Source organism: Nyctibius grandis, chromosome 10 (genome assembly GCF_013368605.1).
Source record: "Nyctibius grandis isolate bNycGra1 chromosome 10, bNycGra1.pri, whole genome shotgun sequence".
Classification (NCBI taxonomy): Eukaryota; Metazoa; Chordata; class Aves; order Nyctibiiformes; family Nyctibiidae; genus Nyctibius; species Nyctibius grandis.
The window spans coordinates 16,091,341-16,105,098 of NC_090667.1; the positions used below are offsets into that span (position 1 = coordinate 16,091,341).

The 13,758-nt window shown below is 48.0% G+C and overlaps 1 protein-coding gene across 2 annotated transcripts in view; it reads right to left on the reverse strand.

The window, feature by feature from the left end:
• Positions 1–13,758, reverse strand: part of ARHGEF9 (Cdc42 guanine nucleotide exchange factor 9) — a 214,434-nt gene that overhangs the window by 98,947 nt on the left and 101,729 nt on the right. The window lies entirely within an intron of this gene.

Below are 13,758 nucleotides of genomic sequence, written 5' to 3' on the forward strand. Positions count from 1 at the left end.
GAGATCAGGAAGGGTTGGAATAAGCTATTGAACTGCCAAGATAAATCCTTTTCTTACAGCCAAATCCGGCTCTATCAATCTTTCAAAAGCAGTAATCAAAACACTGATTCCAGCATATGAAATATCTCACTTACTTGTTTCTCCTTCTTTAGGATCGGTGCCAAAATCAAGACTTATTTGCAACATAAGCTCCTAGCACCTACAACCACAGCCTAGGCTGGCCTCACCACCAAACCAAACCTCGACCTTTCACTTAACCAGTCTTTTCAGGTTCACAAAGGTGGACACAGGACCCCGTAGCCAGAGTGGTGGATGGGACTGACCGGCTTGCGAGTCTCCAACGCCCAGCTTTCTAGCACACTCAAACTGGCAAATCCTACCATCTGCTTAAAGCTTGAATCCACTCCAGCTAATAATAATAAAATAGTCCCTTCCTCTCTGCTTCAGTGTTACCAACAGCCCATTTCCAGAGCCCTACTTGTGAATCCATCTGTCCTTGGGAGGTCTCCTGCTCCTCTCTGCAGTTATCATTAGAATAAACTCTATTTTGTGCAAATCCTGCTGGTGCCGCCCCTTCATTAAGCCTTGCTGCCCAGACCTGCCTGCGGTGTGAGGGAATATATTTGCAATTCAGGGGGCTCTTGTGCTCAAAAAAACCAGATTTGAATCACCTGTTCTGCTCAAAGCCAAGAAAGACTGTTCCCTTGAGTACCTGTTTCTCCAATCTCATGAGAACTTCCCACGTGAAGGTACTTCAGTTATTTCCAGCAACACAAATCCACGGCCTGGTGTGTTACATTTTCTGCATGTTCTAATTTGTCTTGTCTCCAGCCCCAGTTTCCCTTTTTAACACCATTCCTGTATACGTAGTTTTACCTCCTGCGTTGTATCCTTCTCCCTCTTCCATTTGCACTCTCTCCATTTGGAAAAGCCTGTATCTCCCCTTCCCTCACCTCCTTCTCAGACTACGGACGGTTTCTCTGCAATACAATCTCTTCAGATTCATCCCAACTTGGTAAATCTACAGCAAACCCTCCTTCTATTTCCCTCTGTTGCTCAAAGCCAGTAATTTAAACATGAATGCATTTAATACCCTGTCAGCAGAAAACAAGGCCTAGAGACCGCATCTATCACTAATGCGAAAAGACTCACTGGCCAACCCACGCTGCACTGTCCCACGAGGGAAATCTCCTCCTTGCCCCAGCAGGGAGGTCAGCGTAGCTCCTGCTAAGTCACAGCGTGCAGCACCATCATTCCCCACATGGGATGGAGCGGTGACAGATACGTTTCCTCTGGGCATGAAAGGACAGTCCCAGAGAGACAAGGCGAGGGGGACACACTTGGAAGTGAGGAGGGAGGTCAGAGGAGATATTGCATATCTCGAGTCGATTGCTTATGTTTCGGGCTATTCTGTTGAGAAATCTTTCTAAGAGTCTGGCTGTCAGGGAGATCTCTAATTTCCTTGGATTTCTGTCTCAGACCCTCGCCTGTCTGTAAACCTGATTTCCAACAGATTGCCTGACCTTTGAGGAGCCCAGTTTGCCTCCTGGATTGCTTCTTGCCCCACCACTTGAGTCCAGCTCCCAGGACTGCACCCCAGGCAGCACAAGAGGCAGGAGGAGACCAAGTCTAAAGGGACGTTCTGGAAGCAGCCAGCGAGTGGTTAGCTCCTCGAGTCCCCGACACACAAAGCAGAGGCACTTAATCTGCACAACTGAGAGCCAAATTGTGAGCCTGGGTAAGCAAGAGCTCACAAAAGCCCATGGCAGTCAGCGTGAAGCAGAGCCTACCTCCCAGGAGGAGTGGGATGCTTGTCCCATGCGACAGGGTGGCTTGGCAGCAGAGCCCAACTCTGCATGGACACACGGCTGCTTTAGTCTCAGCATGGCACTTGCCAAGAACTGGATTCAATGCAAATCACTGTCAGCAGCCCTGAACGCTCAAGATGGACAAGAAACAAGATAAAACCTCCTTCACAAATGCCATCAAATACAAGAGAAAGGTCAGGTGCACCACGCTGGCCTTTCAGGAGACTGCTGGGAATGACACTGATGGCATCTGTTAGATTCAGGACGTATTTCTGCCAAGACAAACGTACCACACCCAGGCTGAGAGTATATATGGTGAAAGAGAAATACAGACGCTTAGGCAGCTCCAATGCCTACGCTGTACAACCTGATCTAATGTATTTAAAGAGGTGAACAGAGTAAATAGCACAGCATGGCCCCAGCCCTATCGCTCACACAGAAGTATTGTCCAGGGCAAACAGGAGTTCCCGGTGTGTGGGCAACAGTCCATCCTGACCACCTCAGTCTAGCCTAGAAGATATAGCATGGTCCTCTCCAAAGCGGGGTTATCCTACAGAGACCCTGGCACTTCCATCTTCCAAACCCCCGTGCTCCCCAGTACAACCACCTCACGGTGCTTCTCAGGAGACAAGAGGGAACATTCAGAGCAGAGAGCCCCAGGACACCCCACTTACTGCCCCACCTGCCACACAACCGGAGGGCAGTTTTCCCATGGCCGCTCCAAGGAAGAAGGATTCAAATAAACTGTGGAAGGAAGCTGAAAATAACAATCCAGAAAGCTACAAACATCTGGAAGACCAACGCTTTGCTCTACAATCTGAACTGATTTCTTGCCTCAAATAGATTTCTAGATGGATTGCAATTAAAATGAATTATACAATGCTGTCAAAATGTTACTCGTTTCCGTTTCAGATTTTATTTTTGCATCTTTGCTTTCTAGATCCTTTCGCATTTCAACAGCCACTCCTTGGATTTTAACTATCTTTTTCTTTCCACTCTTCTTCTGACCAAATTGCTCTGCATCCATTTTTATGTTTTATAACTCCAAGGATTATGCTATTGGTGGCTTACGCAGCCTCGTAACATTTCCCTATGAATAGCTGGTCAGTGGTGAAAATACCCACCCTGAGCAGACTGCAGCTGCTGAGAAAACTCACGGAGACCTCTGAGCGTTTCTCAGAGGCAATTGTTTTGTGAACCCTCAGGATACCCTTGTCGCATGCCTCCAGGACATAAATTTCCATCTGTTGTCCTGATTCCTGCTCATAAGCCACAGAGAGGGAGGAAAATGGTGAGGAAGGAAGGACTACAGGAAAACAGCTTTGCTTTTCTGAAAAGCTTGTAAACCAAGTCCAGCTACCGCTGAAAAGGGCAGTGCTACCATTAGCCCCACTCCAGCCATTTGCTGGCCATTGCTGCACAGGGATGGACATGAAAACAGAAAGATAGAACATGGGATTTCCAGCCAGGCCAGCAGTAGGAACGTCAGACATCAAGCCCAGCCCTCAAGAGCATCAGGGTTGAGTTTTACAGATGCACTGGGCTCGTACCAGCAGAGCAGTCCCTTTGCACTTACGCTATACAACCTTATCTTGTGGGGATAATACACAAAACTGCCAGTAGTCCCAAGCCTTTGATCTTCGTTTGACTTTTGAGGGTTTTCAGGCACCCATTTCCACTTTAAAATAGAAAAAGTGCTTGAGTATTTACATAGCAGAAAGGCTTTTAAGTAACCCAGCTTCAGAAAATATTGTTAAGATGCCGGAATTAAGAGTGTCAAGTATTATTATTATTATTGCTTGAATTTCATCCTGAGCTGGGAAAAAACCCACAAAGGTAAAGCTGTCTGCAGTAGAAACAGAAAAGAAAAAAAAAAGGGGCAATAAAAGAAACCCCAAACCCCTGCTAGTGCCGGTGAGATGTTTTCAGCTGTAGGGGAACTGTTCAAAGGAACAAGTGCAAGTCTTTCACGACCATCTGAGACTAACCCCGACAGACATCTCCTGCCAGGTTTGACAAAACAGGAGGCAACGTGCCCCAGGGAACAACCTTCCTTTGGGGAGAGGACGGCCAAACACAGAAGCTCTAAAAGGAGAGATGTGGGAAGCACGAGGTGAGCTCACGTCACTCAGACAGCACTTCCAGGGGGATCCCACCACCCCGAGCAGGGCCGGGCTGCCTCGGCTGGCTTCTGTGCCGTCCCTCCGTGCACCGTGAGCCTCTCCTGTGCCTTATTCCCGGCGATGAGGCGAGGATTATCGGTTACCCTGAATGGTTCTGCCCTGGAGCTCACGCCATGAAAGATGGAAAAGCTACTACTCCAAAGCTACTGGTTTTACTTCGTTATTTCTACTTAATGCAGATTAATTTCTTAACTGCACATAAACACCACAAAAGGCTTAGAGGAACAAAAAAGCCTAATTTGGATCAATTAATAACAGAGAGCAACTGTATTATTAATGAGTAACGATTGAAGGCTGTAAAGAGGTATAGAGACCTTATCTAGCTGAATGCTGTTTAAAACAGTGAAAATAATAAGGATGCAATCGGATGTCGCATATGCAACATATTTGAGGCCAAATTAATCTTTGGTGGAACCCTGCTGACCTCATTTGGCATCTCATCTCTATTGGGAACTCAGGTGGAATTCAAGATGTTGCTTTTAACTAAAGGAGGGAGCAGCCTGGGTGGGAGCTCTGGTCTGCCAGTGGCCTCCTGCAAAGCCTACCTCTTCCTCTCCCCTCTGCCTGCCAAGGGCAGAGTGAGTTTTCCAGCAATCCTCGGTCTGCTATAATCCCACCTGCTTCAAATACAGTACTTTTCATCCTCAGCTGTCACAGGAAAGGGCAATTTCCTTCTGCACATTTTACAGAAAGAGAAACAAAGATGTAGGAAGATGAAATGGCCTCTGCAGCATCAGCCATGGGGCTGCAGAGGGGCTGGAAGTGGGGGGCAGTTCCCCCAGCCCCGGGAGCACCCTATCATTCCCCAACTGCCCCAAGCACTGGGCACACACCCAGAGCTCAAACCAGGCTTTTGAATAAAATACAAAGAGCTCTGATGGGTGGTGGACTGAAGAGCACATCCCCTCTGCTGAGCTCATGAGAATTTCCTGGTTATAGCAGAGATTTTTGTGGTTTTAAAAATACAGAAGATTTAAATTCTCTTGTCTCCAAGCATCTGAAACCCACGAGCTAATGGGGGTGAAGACACAGTGCTCTGGATAAACAGGTTATTCTGTCACCATCAATTATTGTGTCTCTCTCAATTTTCTCTACAGCGTGTGCCTCAGACACTGTCCCAGACAGGGCACGGAGCTACTTGCACTCCTGTTTCAGCCAGCATGCAATTCACTGCCTCCTTGGGAAGGCTTTGATATTTTAAAACCACAACAGAGCTTTCTCTTTGCTTGAAAGGCAACCACTAGCTTAGCCCCAGCAGAAGTGTTTGCAGTGCCCTGGGAGATGAAAGCAGTTCAAAACCTTTCGTTTTTATTGGGCAAATTAAAAATAAACAAACAAGTCCTTTTCTTTTATTCCTTTAACTCTGGTAGTGCCCAGTCCCCTCCTAGGCTCATCCTTCAGAAATGCAGGGATTCAACTGAACAGCCTGGAATGAAGCCTGGCATTAGAGATGGAGAAACTGAGCCACGGCCCTGTTGGGAGGCCAGGAGCACCCAACCGCCGCGCTCTGCTCGCTGCCCCGCTGCCGCCTGTCCCCCACGTGTGCTGTGACACACAGCACCCGCTGTAGCCCAGCATGTAGGATTCACACCCTGACGTTACTGCTGGCTGACGTGAGCCAGACCCATCTTACTTGGTTTTTTGTTTGTGCTCCTTGGTCTCTCAGTAATCCATGATGCTCCCCCACTCCTGTGAGGCTTAGTGAACAAGAAGAAAACTGCGTGTCCTCTCTCGTCCCCTTACGTTAAGGCATATGATAGCACGACCACCTATGGGACCAGACAAGTGCTCTTAGGGCTGCAGAAGGCGTTAAAATGGTGTTCAACCCTCTCCGAACTCCACCCGCTGCGCCTACGGCAGGCACAGCCACCCCAGAGCCGTGCCAGAGCAGCAGACGGGGCTAAAAGTGGATGTTGACTTCACTCTCCCAGTTGGGTGTAGGCGGTGGAGGTGGGCGGCCGTGAGCAGAGGGGAGGCGGAGGGGGCAACGTTTATTTCCAGCTGCACTCATGCGTGGTTGCTCTCAGCGCCGAGATTTTATAGAAAACAGCAGGAGGTGGGGAGTGGGGGGAACCAGAAAGGAAAATCGCGGCGTCTTTGCAGGAAACATGTTAAGGAAGAGGAGAAAAGTCATTATCATCATCACAGCCCTGAGACTCTGCTATTGTTACTGTGGCATTTAAAAACATAACAAAACCCAAGGCTACTGGGACTACAGTTCTGCATCAGACCCAACCGTGTACGAAGGAAATCAGGCCACTTGACCGAGAGGCACGCACCGACGCGCGGTACCAAAATGATGTTAAAGCTGCTGCTCGCAGAGAGCCTGCCTTCCAACAACTTGCAAGGTTCTCTTCGCTCCCAGAGATTATGTAACATGTTCCTGCCTGCTGCTGACTCATATTTTCCAAAATATATCTAGGAAGGAAAACATATGCACATGTGTTTTAATCTATACGTTTCCCTGTATATGTAAAAAGAACTATACACGAAGATGCACAAATGCCTGCACACGCATGCACACGTGTGCACGCTGCCGTGTGCGAGGATGAGAGAGAGGGACAGCCTGGCATCTGCTCTCAAAGCACACGCTGGAGAGAGATTAAACCATCACCATTTTCTGGGGCAAAACGCGGCAACTGTTTAACACAGGGAGTGGAGGAGGAGAACAAGAAACCAGGAAGCTACAGGGGGAGATGGCAAAGAAAGAACCACCAGGAAGGTGCTGCCTACAACCTCCAGCCAAACCCGGGCATATTTGTTCCCAGCCTGCAGGTTTGTGAGGTTTAGTTTCTTTGCTCTGCGTGCCTGTGTACTTTTAATTCTTTAGGAGAGACTTTGAGAGGCTTCTGCAAAACCCTCGGCGTCCAGGAGATGGGATCGATCTGCTGCTGGGCATCAGATGAGATTCATCTACCCTGGACCAGAGGAGACTGAAAATCTATCCAGATGTCAACTCCTGATCACAAAATCAAGGCAGACGCTCTCCCCTGATGACAGCTGACTTTGCATGTGTGCAACACTAGAGTAATACAATCCTAATTTAATACCTAAAACTACACCAGAGTCAACTGCCATTTAAAGGATGCTCTTTCTTATTTTACAGAAACTTTAAAACATTTCATTTGGATTCAAAACCTCTTCTATAATTGTTACTTTTTAATTTAGTTCTCACAGAACTTCACAAAAGACCAAATATCCAGCGTGCTTAAAAGGCTTTGGAATAAACCTTAAAAACAAACATTAAAGATTGATAGCCCTTTTCCAAGATTACACTAAAACTGACTGAAGCTCAACTAGATAAGGAAAGACAGTTGCATAAAATTAATCAGCACCTTATCAAGCCAGGAAGAAAGAATTTTAGATAACAAGTCTTCTCTAAATTTGGTATCAGAACAGAAACTGCAGTGCACAAGCTATTAAGAAAACCTTGTCAGATATACTGAATACAATACAGGAGAGCAGAAGCACCAGAAATAACGCAGGGAACGTGGTCCACAGAAATCCTTTGAAAAAAACTGTTTTCTGATAATGCCAGCAAAAGCCTGATGGTTTTTTTTGAACGGAACAATTTTACTTGACAAAACTTTTCTACAGATGTGCCCAGCAAATGAGCCCACTGCTTATTGGGGTAAAAGGTTGATCCTCAGGGTATTTCTCTAAATTTCTACTTGTGGGGCTGAGGCCAGACTGCATTTTTTCAATCATAAGAGACCCCCCACACACAGTTAGGGTCTTTGCTACTTGAAGATCCTCATAGTTCGGCTGATTCCTCTCCCGGCACCTTTCCAGTGTGAGCTGCAACCGCTCTCACAGCCACGAGCTGCAGCTCACAGATCCCAGGACTGGCAACAGCCAAGCTTAACCCTTTAGAGACAGACACCCTTGGGGCAAACATCCCGAGAGCTGAGGGGGAACTGATGCAAACCAACCCACCAGCAACATCCAGGGAATTTTACTTGAGGACTGGTGAGGCCGAGTCTGCTTGCTGGTGGTGCGGGGCACAGCCAGGATGCTCAGGTACGTCCCTGCCCGTGTTGCAAACCCGGTGACGATTATCCTCATCGTTCCAGGCAGGACGTGCTCTGCAAAGGTCACCACAGGAGGCCGTCGGGGAAGCAGATGTGGGGACAGAGGCCGTGGTCTTGAGAGGCAATAGGACAGTCGGGCACGCTGCTTTCCCCACCAGAAGCAAGTGGGAAGGACCACTCCATCTCTAGTCCCCCACAGGCCCCGTGGCAAAAACAGAGACTCCCCAGGGCACGCGTGGCACGGCAGCAACGCGGCGTGGTGGCTTAGCTCGAGATGGAAAGGATGCCGCAGCACACACTGCCTGCGCTGGTGGTGGGGCAGGAAGATCATCTAGTAACAATAAATGACTCGGAAATTAACTTTGGGGTTTATACAGAAAAAAAAAAAAGGAAGAAAAAAAAAAGACAGGCTGTGAGGTGGGGCTGCCCTACCCCGGGCGGTGGCAATGGGGTGATGCCATCTACTGAGATGCTTCACCCCTGTGGTCGGCTGCCTGCTCTCACCCCAGCACCCAACGGGGCCACGACTGTCTGGGGTGCCAGCCCTGGGCAGGTCCTAGAGGAAAGCAGCAGGGCCAGAGAAACAGCTCATCCCTCGGAGACTGACACAAGATCGCGAAGCGGCTTGCAGTGCAGCCCCTGCTTTACTCAGCCGGAGACGCTGCCTAAGACAGAAACCCCGTCACTGCCAGCAGTCTGTACGTTATATGTGTCTCAGCTGATGCGAAAGAAGGGGCAGGTGCTAAACCACACGGGACCTTCCACACGGGCACGGACAGACCTGTCTGCTACGCTGGGAGCTCCAAAATCCCCTACAAGAGATCCTTCAGCAGACTGCGAGCAGCTCCCTCCACGGCTCCCAGCCCAAGCCTGTCCCTCTGACACCACCCAAGGTTCAGACAAAACCTGCCTGCCCACGCTGCCTCGCCGAGGAGTACCAGGAGGCAGCACAGCCAAGCAGGCAGAGCGACCCGTGGGCCCCCGAGCTTTGCTCCGGCTCCCAGCTCCGCTACTAACCCCCACCCCGCCACACGCCATTCTCCGACCACCACGTGCCTCAGTTTCCCCGGCTCCGTGCGGGGAGCAGGGGTAGCTCCCGAAAGTAGCACACTCCTGTAAAATTTTCTGTATGAATAAACCAGAGCCAGTTGAAATCCAGATCTAATTCTTTAAACACCTTCATGCAGGTGCTTCTTCACTCCCTAAGGCCCTCTTTAATTTGGGTGGTAAAACTTTCAGGCCTGCCCAGCACGTTCATCAACAGGAGGGCTCTGAGGGCTTCTTGCCTTGAGCTCAGATGTTCTAGCGAGCACGCTCTCACCATGGTGTTTCCGACAGCGCGGGAGCAATACTCCACAAAAACTGGAAATAAGCAGTCGAGGCTGCATGGTCCTTCGCTGGTGAGGAGGACAGCAGGGTTAGGGACAACCTGGCCATCTGTGAGCACTTTCACATTAACACTCATTTCCACTCAGGAAAGAAATTCAACCATAACTGATAAAATGAAAAAAAAAAAAATGATGGTTCCTCCAGCAGCTCTTCATCCAGGAGTGTCTATTTTTAGCGAGAAGCATAAATCACTACAGCTTGCCGTCTACAACAGTTCCAACAGGCAAAATCCAGCTACACACTGTTGGGCCAACATGGGCACACACGCACGTCGTCCCCCTGTACTGCCAGACCCCACCACTGGACCAGAACGACAGGACCTACAGCTACAGGACGCTGCAGAAAGGGAAGAAATAGGAGTTGATCTGTCTTGGCTATGCCTCTGTAATGGGTGATGTTCCTCTTCTACAACTGGGGAAGAGGAGCTGCAAGGTGGCGAAGGAACGTGCCCAAGGTCGTACAGTGAATCAGTGGACCCAGCAGAACCACCCTCTGCCACCGCTGTAACCCCTGAACAAACATCCTCTTCCCAACAGGACAATTATTACATAATTATTAACATGAGGGAGTTTTCCTCAAGCTTCCTAACTTCTGGTCATTGGAGATTCCACATAGAATATCAAAACAGCTCTCATAACATTTTGCTGGGAAATACACATCGAACACCATCCTCACACCCACTCCAGGAAGATAAACATTGAGAATGGCAAATCTAGAACCCCCCTCCTCAGCACAGATGCATCATTAACAACACAGAGCACACACCGATACAACACAGGCACGACACGTACTTCCATGCAAGCAAGCACTGTACACAGAGCACCACACCTCCCATCCCAACCAGCATTCACTAAATACAGAAATCAAAGAATGACAACAAAATGAAGGGAACAATACAGAAGAGGCGTTCTAGTCACAAATTAAAACAAAACAAAACAAACTTACATGGATTTTTGGCAATTTTCCTTCAGACATTACACACAGCAGCTGGGCTGTGTACTGAATACCTGATCCAAAAAGAAATACAACCACATGATGCAAACAGATGGGGGCAGGAGGCAGGTGAACATGCAGCTCTGAACAGCACTCGTCTACGGGGTGAGGAAGCACCTCTGTATTCCCCCAGGAGGGCTCCAATCTGGGCAGATCTTCACTCACTACAAAGCAGAAGCAAGTGCTGCGCTGCTGCCATCCCGGGGGCAAATCCAAATGGCAGGACAGAAAAGAGCCATCACGTCAGAGACCTCTGAGCTGTCCCGTCCCCCTTTTAACTTGTCATGTGAGGTTTAAAACAGAGGTGGGAAGTATCCAGGGTGGGGGAGGAAGCCTTTAAAAAACCAAAAGGAAGCCCTCTTATCAGCCTTAAAGAGAGAGCACGAGAAACACGGTGAACGCAGGACGAGCAGGGATCATCCTGACACGTATGCTTTTCCTGAAGCACCCGAAGAGGGCGAAATGCCCCCTTCCCCAGGGCGAGAAGGGTGCCTGAATCTTTAAGACGGCGGATTGCTGCTCAGGAGGAACGGACTTTTTATGGACTGTGTGAAACGGGGTTGCTATGATACAGTCAGAGGCATTTTCATGAATCCTGTGGCAAATAACATTGAATCCTGCTTAAGCAGACAAACAGCAAGGCAGGTCTCCCATCACCCGGCCTCAGCAAATACACAGGAGCAATCACTGAAAGAGATTTTATGCATTATAAATATGCTATTTGCATACAAATGAGTATTGTTCCTTTGGGGCCGTATTTTCCAGAGGGTCAGTGCTTTGATTTATTTAAAGGAATGATCCCTCTTCCCCAGCCCTGGGCTTGAGCATCCTCACAAACATGAAGAACCCCAGGTCCACAAACAGGGGGGGGGTTACAGGGCCAAGCTCCCCCCAGGAACCCAACTGTGACCAGCCATACGCGTGACCCGACTCGTCCCACGGAGCTTAAGGAGAAGGGAAGCTCCACTACACGTAGATATTTTACAGTGTGCAAATCACACCCTGAATTTTGCAAGCACACTCACTTACGAGCACAGGGGGTCTCCTGCAAGCGACTAGGAACGTCACCCCATAAAGCTGCTAACGCAGACTGTCATGGATTGAGCCGCTCCTGAAAAGTACGGCAAGACGGAGTTTAACTAATTGCTCCTGCACACCAGGCAGTTGGAGGCTCCACTGCAGGCTTGGAAAATGCAAAACTGCAGGTGCAAAGCTACAAAAACGGGGTTGAGGCAGGTGGCTCAAGGTCTGTTTGAAAAGGTGGCCACTGAGGACTGGGGGGGGAAACGGGGATTAAACTAAACAACCAGAAGCCCCAGCCCTTGCTCACTTTTTAGGCTCATTTCCCCTCTTTCCCCCACAAGTCCAGCAGGAAACCCGATATAACAGAAACGGCGTTGCTACAATAACAAAGTTTTCTGCTCCCAACTTTCACGCTCGTATTGCTCTGCGTAAACCTGCTTTCTTCGACTCCACCAGCCTTTGGCAGAATAACAGGCAAGAAAGTTGTAATAAAATTACATTAATTCTCTCAAGTACGTTCCGTGATGGAAAAAAATAAGCTCCCAGCGCTGACTCCCCCAGTAGCTGAGAGTGCTCAAGACCCTCGTCCTCCCCAGGCACCCACCAGCCGAGATCCCCCAGCAACACCCAACTCCACCGACGGAACCGGCAGCAGCAGGAATTAGCACCGGGGCACGGCAGCTCCCGACACATGCGATAACGACGCCGTCGCGTACCCGCACGCCTCCCGAATACCACTCGACGGGGACGAGCTCTGGATCAAGGAATGCACTTTGCACGCACTAAAAAACCACGTTAGGTACCAAGCATTCCTCGTAGAAATCTTATTGAAAGGCAAACCTTCACGCCAGAGCGCTAACCTTGAGGAATATAAACATTCAGACACACTTCCATCCCATTTTTAACTTGCTGGTTTGGTTTGGGGTTTTTTTTTCTCCTTTTTCCACCCTTACTCCTCCAAATCACTACATCGCTTATAACTCTTTCACTGAAAGGATTATTTTGGCTGCTGTTTGATTGATTCCCCTTTCCGTGGTGATCTTTGCTCGCTTATGATATCTTCAGGAGATTCTGCAACCTAGAAAACTAATGGCATATGACAGCTAAGAGGAAAATAAAGCAAATTTGAGCTGTTTAACAACCCAAACCATCCTCAGCATCTTTTGTTGTTGTTGTTGTTAAAGAAGATTCACTCAGTCTCTTACGAAGCGAATCCGACACCTCTTGCACAGACAGCTACAAGTGCAGAGGGGGAAACAGAGCCAGCAGGCACCAGAGCATCTTTGCTGGGCTTGTATCACTGGCTCTTGGCTTTTCTACCCACCAAAATGGGCTACTGCCACTAAACACTTCTTGTCAGCTTTGGGGGCCGACTGCTACCACCCAGGGAAAATTTTTTTTCTCTTTTATTTACAGCTAAAGCCACTTTGAAAGTGACAGATTTGTAGCATTTAATTCAATTTCCAACCATGCTGGCGTGATTGGAAAAGACCAGCCAAAAAGAAATCAGCTCCTCAGCTCAGCTATGCCTTTAACTTGCAGCAGACTCCCATGGAAATAACTATACGTCTCCATCTATAAGCTCCAGCTATGTCTTTATGGATAACTTATATGATTTTTTTTTTTTTTTTTTGCAACTAGTAGAGGATATCAGATAAATAACAGACAGCTGGAATTAGCACAAACTAGTTAAATTATCAAGGCAATATAATTCCAGTGAACATCAGCAAGAGATGTCAACGTTTTCAAACTGTGATTTTTTTTTTTTTTTGGTTTGAGCAATTCTTGTTTTTCCAGAGGGGGAAATAATATATAAAAAATCCTTAACATTTCTAACAGAAACACAGTACAGCGACATACTCGCAAGAGGAAAAGACGTTACTCTTTTCAGACATTCCTTCCATATTCTCTCTAAACTTCACGCACTGACGCTGGAACCCCCCCCGCCAGCTCTGCTTCCAAGCTGTAAACATTGCAATTTTGGTCTAGACATCTTTCAACGGCAGGACCTCTAACTAGCAGACACTTTTTCAGCAAGCCTATAATATACAACTTAGCACTTCATTTTCAAGAAAATCAATGTAAATAAAGTCATGCAAAACAACCCATCTCAAAATCGTGTTATCCTTGAGGTGGGCAAAGATTTTTCTTGCATACATTACCAAAAATTTTATATATATATACACACACACACATATGAAAGAAAAGAAAGCTGAAATAAAATTTCTAGAGAAATCAAAGCAAAACCCAGCTCCTCCGTATCTGTTGCTTTAGCAAAGAAAAACAAAGCATGCATTCCCCTTTTTCTCTTTGATCCCTCCTTCCCAATTT